Source organism: Balaenoptera ricei, chromosome 9, assembly GCF_028023285.1.
Source record: "Balaenoptera ricei isolate mBalRic1 chromosome 9, mBalRic1.hap2, whole genome shotgun sequence".
NCBI lineage: Eukaryota > Metazoa > Chordata > Mammalia > Artiodactyla > Balaenopteridae > Balaenoptera > Balaenoptera ricei.
The window spans coordinates 51,256,371-51,270,831 of NC_082647.1; the positions used below are offsets into that span (position 1 = coordinate 51,256,371).

General features: G+C 41.3%; 1 long non-coding RNA gene across 6 annotated transcripts in view; it reads right to left on the minus strand.

Moving 5' to 3' along the window:
* Positions 1-14,461, minus strand: part of LOC132371486 (uncharacterized) — a 250,834-nt gene that overhangs the window by 168,022 nt on the left and 68,351 nt on the right. Inside the window, exon 1 of one of the 6 annotated variants that reach the window (XR_009504860.1) lies at positions 14,122-14,197. The exons of the other annotated variants lie outside the window; for them this stretch is intronic. This is a non-coding gene — a long non-coding RNA (uncharacterized LOC132371486). Of the gene's footprint in view, positions 1-14,121; positions 14,198-14,461 lie in introns of those variants that run through there. 6 annotated transcript variants of the gene reach the window in all.

A 14,461-nucleotide genomic window follows, 5' to 3' on the forward strand; every position in this document is an offset into this window, starting at 1 on the left:
TACTAAATGGTACAGAAAATCTGGAGTGTGTCATTTGATATGACTTTGGGTAGCTGTTCTCATACCACACACTGACACAGAGATGGGGAAGTGGCTGGTGCAAAACAGCAGAACATGCTCGTAATGAGAGGCACACGCTTCGCTTTATTACAAATTAGTATTTTCCTGCCCTTTTTTTGAGATCAGTTCCTCAGGTAAAGTTGATGTAAGCTAGAAACCTTCTTTCTGACTAGAAAATGGTTGGAGTCTTGTTCTGTTATTGCTTCTGCTATTGTTTCTATTTTGGGTGCTGCATCCATCATATTATAGGTGGTCAATAAATACTGACCACCCAGGTGTTAGAAGATCTGGCAATTTTGTTATTTCTTTAAAACTTTCTCCAATACAAATTTCATGGCTCTCCTCTTCTCTCTGTCTTTCAAAAAAAATTTTTTTTGGAGCATGCTTTATATGCCAGGTGTATTCTAAGCCCTGGAGAACGAGATCTCTGGACTCATACAACTTCCGTTCTGGGAGGACAGGTAGGGCAGTAGGAGATAGTCAATTCAGAAAACAAGATAATTCTTCTTTGTGCCTCATTTTCTCATGTGTCATGTTTCAGCTCTAGTGCTCTTTGGTCTGTTAGGGTCTCATCTACCAGAGAGGCCTTTGTTAGCCTTGGTCTTAACTACAGAGTATGGGGGGGGGGGGAGAGAGAGAGAGAGAGGAAATTTGCAAAGAAAGTTGGTAGATGTCACCCATCACCTAGAACCCTGCCATTGGGCCAGTTTGAGAAGATGATGGGTTTGCAGTTTAAAGACCATCATGTAACCACAGAAGAATAGAAAAAAATCCAAACAAAACAAAGAAATGCTTATGCCAGCAGCTTTGTTCCCCCAAAGCCCATCACTTCCTGACCCATTCAAGAGGCACGTTATTTAGCTACAAGATACTATTTCCTTCTTCATCCTCCATAATGAAGAGTGTCTTTGTGACACTAAAGAGCTGGGCAGTCAGGTCAATTCAGCCAGAGAAAACAAACCCAACAAGTTGTTTAGCATCAAATAGAAAGATAATTTTTTTAACCTTTCAGCTGGTTTGTTATCTTGGGGTGTTCTGGAATCCATTTGTCTGTAACTCAAATTTTCTTCAAGAAAGACTATGAAAGGATTTTTTTCCTTCATCCCTCTGTGGTCATTGTGCATTAACCATGAATAAAGTTTCCACAAATAAGATCAAGAGCCATGGTGGCCCCATCTATTTAGAATATACCTGTTTTTCCATTCTGCTCAGTAGAGGTTCTTACTATAATAACATGAGAATTTCCTTGTTACAGGAGAACTAGAATCCAGGTCTTTGCTGTTCTCAGCATCCTGAGGACTCAAAAACTTCAACTTCATTCAAAGGGAAATCATATTCTTCTGAAAGAATTTTGGACATAAATTTGGGTTGTTGAGTAATGAAGGGTTGAAGTTACTTCAATGATCTTTAACATGAAGAAACAGCCCTGCTTTGTGGTTGAAAGATAAGCTATTGTCACTGCTTGGGCTTCTAGAAAACTAAACTCCCAACAGATTGAAATTTAGCCTCCGGACAGGTCTGTGATTTCTTCCAGAGTAGGCCCATGCACCAGATAATCGTATTCATTTCCTTGGAGAACCTCTCACATGGAATTTTAGATTTGGAAAGAATCTTAATAGTCATTTAGTTTTATCTTCATCCCTCCCAAATCTAACGTTTGTGTCTCTTAAAGAACCAAATGTAGTTACAAATAAATCACCAGTTCTTGATTCATGAAAACGGCACAGCACAGATGTATGCAGTGAGAAACATATACAGAATCCATGGAGGAACAAAAAGATGCAAAAAAAATTGCAAGTAGCCAACTGCACATCAGCAACCCATGCTGTGGGAGGTATATACCAAAACTGGCTGACTCTATCCATGGCTTCACCATAACCATTAGGAGACTAAAAGCACCTTTTTAAAAAAATAGAAGTTCCCAGCCAAGCACATAGATGTTACTTGCTGCCATTTTTCTTTAACCTTTATTTCTTAAAAGTGCCTATACTATTCAGGCAGTTGCTGAAATCTACACTTCAAAGTCATTATTTTGAAAATAACAGTATTTCCTTGTACATATGTATTTTGAGCATACATGAATTTGTTTAATATTTAACACATACCTAGGATCTACTAGATACTTAGAAGCAATCAAAGTGAAATGCTTCAAATGGCTTCCCATCTAGTAAGGAATATAAGAAGTCTGAAAGGGATTTTGCCAATAGTTTCCAAAAGTAGTACAAATGTACATACCCTTTGACCCTGCAATTCTACTTCTAGGAATTCATACTAAAAATACAGATTATAAAGTAATCCAAATGCCCAATACTAGGCTTTAAGGGAGTTACACATTAGCTTGCTCTAACAAACAATACCACATCACAGTGGCTTAACATAATAAAAAATTTATTTTTCTCTCATGGTACAGTCAGAGGTTGTTGCCTGGTGGCTTTTCGTGTAGTGATTTAGGGATCCTGGCTCCTCTGTCTTATACTTCAACTATCTTTCAGAACCTCTAAAAGAGGGGTAGACCCCTGCACTCATCCAACAGGTGAATGAAGAGAGAGGGAGAGAGAGAGAGAAAGAGAGAGAGCACAAAGAGGGATGCCTGGATTTGTTATCGGTTGGACATGGCTGACATCATTCTGACCACATTCTATTGGTCAGAATGGTCATGTGACCACAACTAACTGCAAGGAATGCTGGGAAATGTAATCATCCACTAGGCCCAAGAAGAAAAAAACAGAATTGGTGTGCTGATCTCTGGCACATTCACAGATTGGCTAAATGAGGTATGGTATATTCATAAATAGGATACTTATGCAACCATTAAAAATGAACCTGTAGAAGAATAATGAAAAAGAAAAAACTTATTCTACATTAAATGAAAAAGTCAGTGAACATTATAATCCTGACTTTGTGAAAAAATGTTTTGTCAAAAAATATATATTTATAAAAATAAGATTTAAAAATAAAAATCTTAGAAGTATACATTAGCTTTTCTTTTCTAGTAGTGGTATTAAAAGATTTTCCTTTTATACCCTGCATTTTTCTACATTTTCCCAACTTTATGCCATGAATATGAATTACATTTTATAATCAGAACAGTTGTTAAAAATAGCTTTACCTTAGAATAGTGCTCTCCAATAGAAATATAATGAAAATCATACATGCAATTTTAATTAAAAATAAAAAGCATCATGTGAAATTAATTTCAACAACATATTTTATTTAACCTATGCCCAAATATTATCATTTCATATAATCAATAAAAATTAAAATATTAAAAATAAAAAATTAAAATATGATGTACTTTTTAAAGACTTCCTTTAATTTTTATACAGAGTCTTTGGAATATGGCTGTATCTTACACTACAACAGATTTCGTTTTGGACCAGCCACACTGCAGGTACTCAATAGTCACATGTGGCCAGCAGCTACTGTTTTGAACAGCGTAGCCTGGGAGTGTGTGAAAGGATAGACTGGGCAACAACCTGAGGTAGCTCAGAGGATGACGCTGTCTCAGGAAAAGCTTCATGAAAGAGGTGGCTTTGGGACTGGGCCTTGAAGGGTATTAATAATAATAATACCAACAATAACCATAATACTGATAACACCTAACTTTTATTATATGCTTGCTATGTCCATCACTGTGCTCACCACTAGGGGTCAGTAGAGAAGAGGAGACAGACTATCTGAATAGGGAGAACACCAGTGGCAGCAAAAGCAATGACCTGGAGGAAGGTCAATACACTTCAGAGTATTTGGAGGGGAAATTGGAATAATGGTATTGAACTCTTAGGAAAAGTAGCAAGAGAAAAGACAGGAAGGCCAGTTGGAGCCAAATTTAGAAGCACCTTAAATGTTAAGGGAGAAAGTTCATTTATACCTAGTGCAGTAAGAGAGGGAGGTGCTATTCCAGTGCTTAACATGTATTAACTTACTGTGAGATAAGTACTAATATTGTCCCCATTTTATAGATGATGAAACTGAGGCATAGAGAGGTTAGGAAGTTTCCCAAGGCTACATAATGTGTAACAATGTATGGCAGAGCCTGCATTCCAACCCAAGTACTTCTGGCTCCAAAGTCTACCCCTTAACCACTCACAAAGACCATGAATTTTGCAACCAGAAACCCAGATTTGCAGACCACGCTCTTCACTCCCTTACTGGGACTTGAAGCAGTTGCCTATACTTCTAGGAGTTTCAGCTTCCTCCTCCATAAAAACGGGGCATGTTCTGCCTATCTAAAGTGTCATTAGGTACATGTAAAGACACTAGGATCAGAAAGCACCAATTATACTGTCTAGCACCAGAGTAGACGCCAATAAACACTGGTTGTCCTGCAAAATGCCCCAGGGAGCGCTTTCAGGGCTTCAGGTAGTGGAAGGGAATTAGACTTAAACTTTAAGAAGTTTATGCTGGAAATACCCATTGTCCCTCATTATTCTGCTGAATTGGAGCTGGGAGAGATGTGTTTTTAAGATACTGCAATAGTCCAGATAAGAGGTAATGAGCACCAGTGCTGATACAGTGGCAGGGAGAATGCAGTTATATGGTCTAACTGTAGGATATTAGAGCCAGAACAAACCCTATGGATAATACAGTCCAAACTATCCTCATTTTACAGAATAAAAGAGCAGATATCCAGACTTCAGTGACTTAGAACTAGTAAAGTTCTTCAGTTTCCTGGTTCACTATTCTTTCCTCAACTCATAACCAGGGCTGACGTTAGACTTCAACACTAATATTTTCTTTCTTTTTTTTTTTTAAATGTTCACCACATTTTAAATAATTAATTAATTAATTAATTAATTAATTAATTAATTTTTGGCTGCGTTGGGTCTTCGTTGCTGCACGCGGGCTTTCTCTAGTTGTGGCGAGCGGGGGCTACCCTTCGTTGAGGTGCACGGGCTTCTCAATGCGGTGGCTTCTCTTGTTGCGGAGCACGGGCTCTAGGCACACGGGCTTCAGTAGTTGTGACACGTGAGCTCAGTAGTTGTGGCTCGTGGGCTCTAGAGCGCAGGCTCAGTAGTTGTGGTGCACGGGCTTACTTGCTCCGCGGTATGTGGGATCTGCCCGGACCAGGGCTCAAACCCGTGTCCCCTGCATTGGCAGGCGGATTCTTAACCACTGCACCACCAGAGAAGTCCCAACACCAATATTTTCAAGTCAATAAAAATAACAAACATCTCAGTTTTGTCTAAATCATATACTTTCTACTCTTCAGTAGCATCCATGGACATTAATCTCATTTAATCCTGTCAATGGCAACTCCCCAACCCCTAAAGGAAAGTAGACTGGAGTCAGAACAATTTCCACACTACAGATGGGTAAACCGGCACAGGGGAAGATGACTCTTATTCCTGGCTCAAATCCTCTCACATTTACTTCTAAATTAGTTTTCTAAAAATTAAAGTTTGTTTTAGCTTTGAAATGTTACCAAGATGTTGATACAGGGATGGTGTTCATAAAATTTCATGTTGAACAGAATCTCATGGGGACAGAAAGGCTTAGATCCTTTACAATAATTCAGATTTTAAAAGTTAATAATCAAATGATTCACCTGAAATTAGGTCCAAAGGAAGACTATTGTGTGACCAGTGGGAAACTGGATCTTTGTAGTTGTTCTGTTTTAAATATAGTGAATGAACGTATATTTTGCTTAGAAAATATGTGGGGATGCTCTCTCTTTTCATCTCCCATTCAAAGCAAAGAAACCAGATTTCCTGCCTGTGAGGAATGCTAAACTCTACCACAGGAGGGCGCAGGAAATGTCCGATGCTTTTTCAGATAACCGACACTAGGTGGCGCCGCTCTGCTAGTTTTCTTCACGTCTGTTTTTAAATTCTTATTTTTTATTCCTTTGTTTGGGAACAATGTTAACAGGTTAGCTGTAGTCATGTAAAAAAGCATTTTTATTTTTCTATCCTTTTCTTAATATGTTTGGGTCAGTCATCATGCCTTTATAAAAGTGTGATAAAGAAAGTAGAACTAATTATTGTATTCATCAGTATATTTTCCTTATAGTATATTTTGCTTTTGCAGTAATTTTCTGGACATTCAAATGTGAGTCCAAATTAAGTTTTCCTTTTTGGTCTGTCATTGTCCCAGATTCTTTAGAGTTGTGTTGGAGATTTCATTTTGGTTTGATTTTAAAAGAGTCATAATTCTGAATCATATCAGAGCTGCAAAAATGGAACAAAACTCAAATGCTGAAAAGAAAAGTAAGTATCATTACAGGAACTGAAAATGGATTCTCCTACTTGGGTTTGTGTAAAGAGGAATTCGCCAGCATTATTTAGTTAATTAGTTGTGTGTCTGAACCCCTCTTTGGAGTTCAAATTCCTTATTATAAAAATAAGGAAGTTCCTCCAAATGTCCTCAAACTCCTCTTTCAAATTTGAATAGTTATGATTTTTATGAGTATATAAACATAGTTGTGCCCCCTGCTTGCCCCAAATATACATGCATAAGCTACGACTTAAAAAAAAAAATCTGAATAATTCTCAGTGGCACAATGCATGCAGTTATAAGCCCCATCTAGCTTTCCAATCCACGTTACTCTACAGGAGTTCCTGTGAGAATGAAGTCTGAACACGGAGGCATAAGCTGACTGCTCGGGCAGAATCACACCCATGGAACAAACCTAGTTCAGCATGCTGGATCTGCCTATCAGGAGACTGAATCCAACTCTGGCTCCGTCCCTTACTGGCTGGGAGATGCTAATCCATTAATTAGCAAATAGCTAGACACCATGATGCATGTGTGGAGAAGTAAAAGGCCAGGCACTGGGTAGCTCACAATCTACGGGGGACTCAAGTTGTCTGTTATTAGTGACTTAGCAATGGGGAATAAGTGACAAATGAGATCAGGTCTGTGCCTTTGGCCTAAACCCTGGCCATGCTTTTGCCCACAGCTGTCATCCTGAGAAGTGAAATCACTACTGAGGACTGGGTGATTGTGGAGAAATCAGCAAGTTTGGGGCAGGAAAGAGCAGGGAGGGGCTAGAGAGAGGTAGTAATGAAATTGTCTAACATTCTCTGCTAACTGGAAGCAAATGTTAGATATCAGAAGGGTTATATTTTCTATGAAACAAAAGAAAATGGCATTGACATAAGTATATTAGGTTCCCACGGACCTCCACCAGCCTGGAAGCTAGCGTCTGGAAGTCTGAAAGGCAGTGGGCAGAAACGGAGTAAAAATCCTGAAGTCACGCCATCCCTGATAATGTCCACAGGAGTTGGTAAAACCGCCAGTGTGAGCTCATCAAACCCAGCCGTTCATATGGAACCCCTTCAAACGCAACGTTGGCAACATGGGCCTCTTTTCTCAGCTCTTCTAAATGCAGGCGGAAAGAGCTGTGCATCTTTATGGATGCGATGCCAACTGTTCACCACAACAGAGTGGCTAAATGACCCGCTGAAGGCCATGCAACATATTAGTGTTACAAAAAAGCAGGCAAACTTGGAATCATTTTGTACCTGATGTCATACAGGCTTTGGAATACATGGTGTGAACAAATTTTCTCACTAGTGAGAGTTACTTAATTGAAAAAGTGGCTGAACCTAGTAAAAATAGAGTAGGCATGGGTCTCCCTGAGCCCCACTGCACTTGTGAGAGATGAGCCTGGTGATGTGACAAGTTCTCCTGGGGCAGGGTTGGGGGTAGGGAGGCGTGGGGAAGTGGGAAATTGGAACTGAGTGGGCTAGAACCTGGGTTTGGAGGCTGAGACCATGAAACAAGGGAAAGGGATACAGATGAAGCAGCAGACACTCAGGAGCAAAAGTTCATGAACAAAACCTTTGTAAATCAGGAACGGCTCATTTCGATTCAAGATGGTGGCAACAGTGGCCATCCACAAAGGTGTGGGACTTCTAGGAATGAAGTGGCCTTCCTTTCTCCAGATCTAAGAGCACTGATTCCCAAAGGGTGTTCCTCAGCACACTGGCCCTCAGGGATGTTAATGGATGGGGAGAACAAATGTTTCTGCATTAGATTAGTTTGCAAAATGCTGGTGTCAACCAAATCTCTTTCCTGCCTGGAACCTTTAATATGCCACCGTATATTACAACTCCTTAAGGACTTATAAGGAGGGTTTATCATGTAGGATTTCCCACAATTTTTGGGTTCAGAACCTTTTTTTTAAATCATAGAGTATCTCAAGACAAATGTTCTGAGAAACACCTTTTGGAAAACAATATCCTAATGCATCCTAATTTATTTCAGATTAAATTCTACTTTAGCAATTCTCAGTGTGAAATTTTCAGGATAAAAGAATTGACAGAAAAGCAAAAGGGTCATTGAAACAACTTTTTTTTGTGACCTGAACAAAACCAAGGGTTCTTTTGATTTATTTATTTAAGCTATTTGTGTGTGTAGACCCACACTTAAAAGGAATCATGGCCCTGTTTTTAGATTATTTTTCTCTCAGCCAGCTACATTTGATCAGCTCTGCACACCCCAAATTAGGCCTTGCCTAAATAGTGTCACTACCTTGGAGCCTGTCACTGTGGCTGTCAGTCTCAGCATATCTTCTGCTATGAGAATAAGAAGAATAAATACATTTCCCGATTTCCAAGTCAAAGACAGTGTGAATTGATATTACACAGTAAAATGCAATGAGATTAAATCAATAACACCTGCAATAAGGCATAATGAAGGTGAAATTATATCTCTGGCTTCCTGAACAGCTGTGAATCTATTTTTAATGATCCTCATTTTTGGCAGTCAGCTAACAACTTCTAAAACGTCCTAGAAATTGGATTGTTAAGCAGATGAGCACCGCAGTGGCTCAGAATGTCATTAATTTCAGCTGCCTTACCCATCCGCATGGGTGAGATGGAGGCATCATGAACTCACCCTCCCCACTTCACCCCACTGAGCACCCCACTACCCAGGCCTTCGGTGGCCCCACAGATGCTGGGAACAGCGAGGCAGGAGAGCTGTGGGGAGAGGCACTCTCCCGGGTGGATGGTGGGCTGTTGAATTATGGAAAGAAAGGAAAAGTCCTCCTTGCTTCTGTAATGCCAGTTACAGCATATAATCAGCTTTGCACTCTATATTGTGCTATTGGAACCGCAAAGCCATCAAGAGCAGGACATTCTAATGATCCCCGTTTACTAATGGGGCCCTTGGGTTCCACAAGCTTGCTCTGCCCAGGACTTGGTCAAGGTCACACCACCAGCAAGTGCAGGAACCAGGACTCAACCCAGGTCTTCTCATGACAAAGCCAGGGCCATTTCCATGGCCCAGCAGTCCCTTGCTTGTTGAATAGCAGTCGTGGGAAAGGCACTGTGAACAATTTGAAATTGAGGAAATGTGAACATTCAGGATTACCCATGTTTTTCTTCGCTGCCTGACATCTTTACATTTTGCTGCAGCATTTACTAGAGTTGCATCTGGGAAACAGGCAGTTGATCCCTTTGGCTGATTGTCTTGAGCCTGCTTCACCTCTCTGGGCTGCCAGGGGGAGGAGCGTGGTGGGTGGCACCCCACAAACAGATTCTCAGATTCCCAAGTTAGGCTCACTGGCTAGGAGGCTCAGGAGACCCCAGACTAAATGGTGTTCCAGAAGACTGCAGCTGAGAGTAGAAATTTGCCGTTCAAATTCCTTCTTTGCCTGAGTGAGAGCCAAGGGAAGGAGAATGAATTCCTTATTCTCTTCCCTGCACTGGGAAGCCTACGACATTGAGAGAGAAGGGTTTTTGTACAGATGATATAGCTGCAGCTAAGATAAGCCATTCATTTATGGGGCTGACCCTAGTGCCTGGCTTGCTTTCAGCAGTGGCGCTGATCCTTTGCTGCCTGAAATATCTGACAGTCAAGAAGTTTATGGTGCAGGGTGGAGAGTTTTTGCTGTGGCATGTTTTTGGCCTGGAGAGAAGAATCCGTTTCCAGGAGGGTCATCTATGACAAAGGGTTATTGAGTAGAAAAGTATAAATGAATACCTCTGCTAAGCAAGGGAATTACCTCTCTTAAGCAAGGGGATGCCTTCCAATGGCTGACTTGATGGTCAGGAATGCTGTAAAGAGAGGTGGAAACAGACCAGAGGGAAGGGGGTGTTTTGTGATAATGAAATGATATCATAACATGCTAGTGATTAAAACAATGCCTGAAGTGCTAGAAAACTAAGTTTGCAACTGAAGATAGTGGGGAAACGGAAGAGATCAAGGTTCATGTGAAGGTGGACAAATGATGCGCAGAAGGAGAAGGCAGGGGAGGTCTAGGGGGAAATGGGAGAGCTGGCACTACTGGGCTGCCGCAGGCAGGCCAACCCCAGGGGCCAGAAGGCAGTGCACTGAACGAGGGGGACACAGGGCCTGTCCTGTGCCAGGACCTGCTCCACCTGCCAGGGGAACGGCAGTGGCACTCCCAATGCACAGGGGACTGACACATTTCTTCTGGCTCCTATTCCTCCAACAGCCCCCTCCACTCCCACGTATGTTAATGGACAATGGGGACATTTTGCTGTGGTTTAAGAGAAGCTCTTAAACAGGCTCACCTAGGCTGCTTGCTTAGGAAGAACACATACTGACTTTCAAGCGTTAGCTGGGGGACGCAGCCCTTCACTGCACGAAGAGCTAGTTGTCAGTGAGGTAAACCTCGCTCCTTCCCTGTTCATTAACAAGGGTTTAATGCAAGGTCGGTAAGTAGGATTCCCCTTATGTGTCAACTACCATATTTTGGCTCGATGTGTTCAGAAGGACTCTGAGGCTAGATCCAGGTTCATGAGGAAGAGTCTTGCATTCAGTTGGTCTGCCTTGGATGAGGGAGGGAGGAGGGCAGTTGCCATACCCCGCTGCATCTCCACCCTTCGACTGCACCCGGTGAGGTGTTTGCACTTTAAGTGGAGCTGGGTGAATTGTCAAAAGTCAAGAAAACCTCAGACTCACCAATGAGGGAGATGAAGTAGATGGAGGAGAGCTTCCTGCCAATCTCAAAACACACTACCATTTCAGGATTTGGAAGCACTGACTGCAATTCACTGCTAATAAGGCTGTATGAGGAATGGAGGCTCTGAAGAAGGGCTAAGCAGAAGCCAGAGGCCAAACTAAGTTGTCCAGTTAACCTGATTTAAAGTTAAGGGTCAGGCAATTGGGACTATTACTGACCAGATATGAGCTAGCTAACGCTCTTTTTCTTCCCATGATGAACAGTGAAGGGAAAGCATTCCAAAGGGAGAAGGAAGATGGAGAGGGATATATATGTGCACGCACATTCACACACACACACACACATAATATACACACACACAGATCATACACATCCATTTGCATCATCTATTTTGGAAATGGAGAACAATTTAGAGAACGTAGTGCCAGAGGCCATATTCCCTTGTAGGTCTGGGTGGGGTAGTTGTTATCTTCACTAACTAATTGAAGACAAATGACCAAAGGCGGTGGACCAACACCCCAGATTAGATGGCAGCCACCTGTTGGTCAGGTACCTCAAAACTGACTTCAGGGGAAGTTGTTGACTCTCTGAGGCCTCAGAGTGAAAGCCACAGAGTTGGGGAAGCAACTCGCCTAGTGGCTCTGAGCAGATCAAAACCTGGATGTTGGTGGTGTCTGGAAGCTTCACCATGAGTTTTGATTGGTTTTGGACCTGCAGGGCTTGAGTAAATTAAAAAATGGAGCTTAACAGTATCTTTTTTTTGTTTGTTTTAATATTTGTTTGCTCTATCAGGTCTTAGTTGCGGTGCGCGGTCTCTCTAGAGTACCCAGGCTCATTAGTTGAGGCATGGGCTTAGTTGTCCTGCAGCATGTGGGATCTCAGTTCCCTAACCAGGGATCGAACCGGCATCCCCTGCATTGCAAGACCTATTCTTAACCACTGGACCACCAGGGACGTCCCTTAACAGTATCTTAAATAAGAAGGTGTCACATTTCTGAGGTAACTCTACATGTTAATATCTTTCTCCAAATGACAGCTTCTTAATAAATTGCACTTCACCAGTAGGTAGTATATTGTGATACAAAACACTGGGATTTGCTTTTTAAAAGGAAAAGCCACACCGAATGTCTGCTTTGGCTAATCTACTTTATGTGTTAACTTCACACATTTGGTGCAGAATTTACTCAGCAGGCCTGAATTGCTGAGCCAAGGCACCTGCCTGCAAGGGGCATTAAGTGATAGGCTGCAGGTCTAGGAAGGAGGCTCAGCATTTAGGGCTGGGAGTTAATAGGATCAGGTGGTCACCACTCCGCCCCTTCCAGGCTCAGGAGCAGACATCAATAATCACACTAACCCATCGCAGAAGCCACCAACACCCCTAGCAGGGAACAGAACCTCAAAATTGTTCTCAAGACAGCACACTAGCCTTCCCTACAACCTGAGAGCAGTTGACACAAACACAATGAAACTATTTCCATTTAGGGGACTTATCTGCCTACTAAATTGGGTAGTTTTTTGTGCGTTCTGCATAGAATGACAAAAAAGTCTACTTAGATATTACTTTTGCTATTTGCTAGCTGTTGAGATTGGAAATCATCTCCCTAATTAAACGATAATGGCTTATTAAACATTTTGAGTCCTTTGCACTTACTCCCAGATGTCCCCCAAAGTGGTGCAATATAGGGCTTCTGATCTTGGGGTCTATAAACCCCCAAGCGGTCCATGCATAGAATTTGAGGGTCTATGATCTTGGCTGTAAAAAAATTATATATTTTTTTATTTTTGCTACCTCTTACCTGAAATTTAGCATTTCCTTCAATTATGAGTGTCAGCAACAAACCAATATTAGTACTTGTGATTTTGTCATTAATAGAAATCACAGATTTCATATCAAATAACAGTCATTGCAGACATCTTATAAAATCATATATGTTCATCACAACTTTGAAATTACAGTAGTTCTCAGACCAGCTGCTAGTTCTTGTTATTTAATGTGCTGTTATAGAAGCACATATATTACTAGATCACAAATTTGGTTTTAAAATAATATTTTGATAATGGCATTTTCTTTGTCATTCCATGTATGGTATTTTATACGTTAAAAACATGATTCTGAAAAGAAGCTCTTTGAATAGAAAGGGCATTCCTTTCAGATGAAGAGGCCTGGATTATGGTCCTTGACGGAAAGCTTTGGTCAAGTCCCCCCACCTCCTTTTTCCTTTTGCCCTTTTTTGGGGCAATTAAAATAAATTGAGATAAAATTCATATAAGATAAAATTCACTGCATTAGTGTATATGATTCAGTGGGCTTTAACATATTAACAAGGTTGTGCAAGAATTATTATCTAATTCCAGAATATTTTTATCACCCCAAAAAGAAACCCAATACCTGTTAGTAGTCACTGCCATTCTCCCGCCCCCAGCTCCTGGCAACCACTAATCTGCTTTCTGTCTCTATGGATTTGCCTGTTCTGGCATTTCTTATCAATGGAACTGTCAAATATGTGGCCTTTTGTGTCTGGCTTCTTTCACTTAGCATGTTTTCAAGGTTCATCCATATTGTGGCATGTATCAACACTTCATTCCTTTTTATGGTTGAGTAATATTCCATTGTATGGATGTACCACATACTCTTTATCCATTTGGCCAAGTCCTTTTTTCAGTCTTTGTGTCTACACTTTCAAAATGAAGAGATTAGGGCAGATTATGGCCAAGGTTTCTTCCAGCTTTCAAACCCTGTTGCTGCACCTCCTTTTAGCCCTGCTGTGTTGTTCTGCATAAAGTTCTGCTTAGACTCAGTTCCAGGTCTCCCATCCTCAAAAACTGACCTGCCAGGCTTCCCTTGTGATGTAGTGGTTAAGAATCTGCCTGCCAATGCAGAGGACGTGGGTTCGAGCCCTGGTCCGGGAAGATCCCACATGCTATAGAGCAACTAAGCTCGTGTGCCACAACTACTGAGCCTGCGCTCTAGAGCCTGCAAGCCATAACTACTGAAGCCCACAAGCCACAACTACTGAAGCCCGCACGCCTAGAGCCCATGCCCTGCAACAAGAGAAGCCACCGCAATGAGAAGCCCACACACCGCAATGAAGAGTAGCCCCCGCTCGCTGAAACTAGAGAAAGCCCGCATGCAGCAACGAAGAAATAAGTAAATTAAATAGATTAAAAAAAAAACAACTGACCTGTCCAATTCCTGACATGTGTTTTTAAATTCCATCTGTTTAAGTCCACCAAAAATGTTTTTAAATTGGTTTGGAGATCTTATCTAATTTAAGCATTGTGTGTCAATGATCTAAAATAGAATGCTACCTTCTCTTCTCCAATTTCTGTTTACAACATTACAGCAACCAATGAAACTATGATGGGCTGGGCCCATGCATAGGAGACTGAATTTTTTGAAGTGCAATCAACAAAAAAAATGCCACGGCACTTTGTATGCCCTAGGGAACAACTCAAGGTCTTATTCTAAGGTTCTCACTATGCCACTCTCAGAAAAAAAATTTTTTTTCACCTGTCACTTTA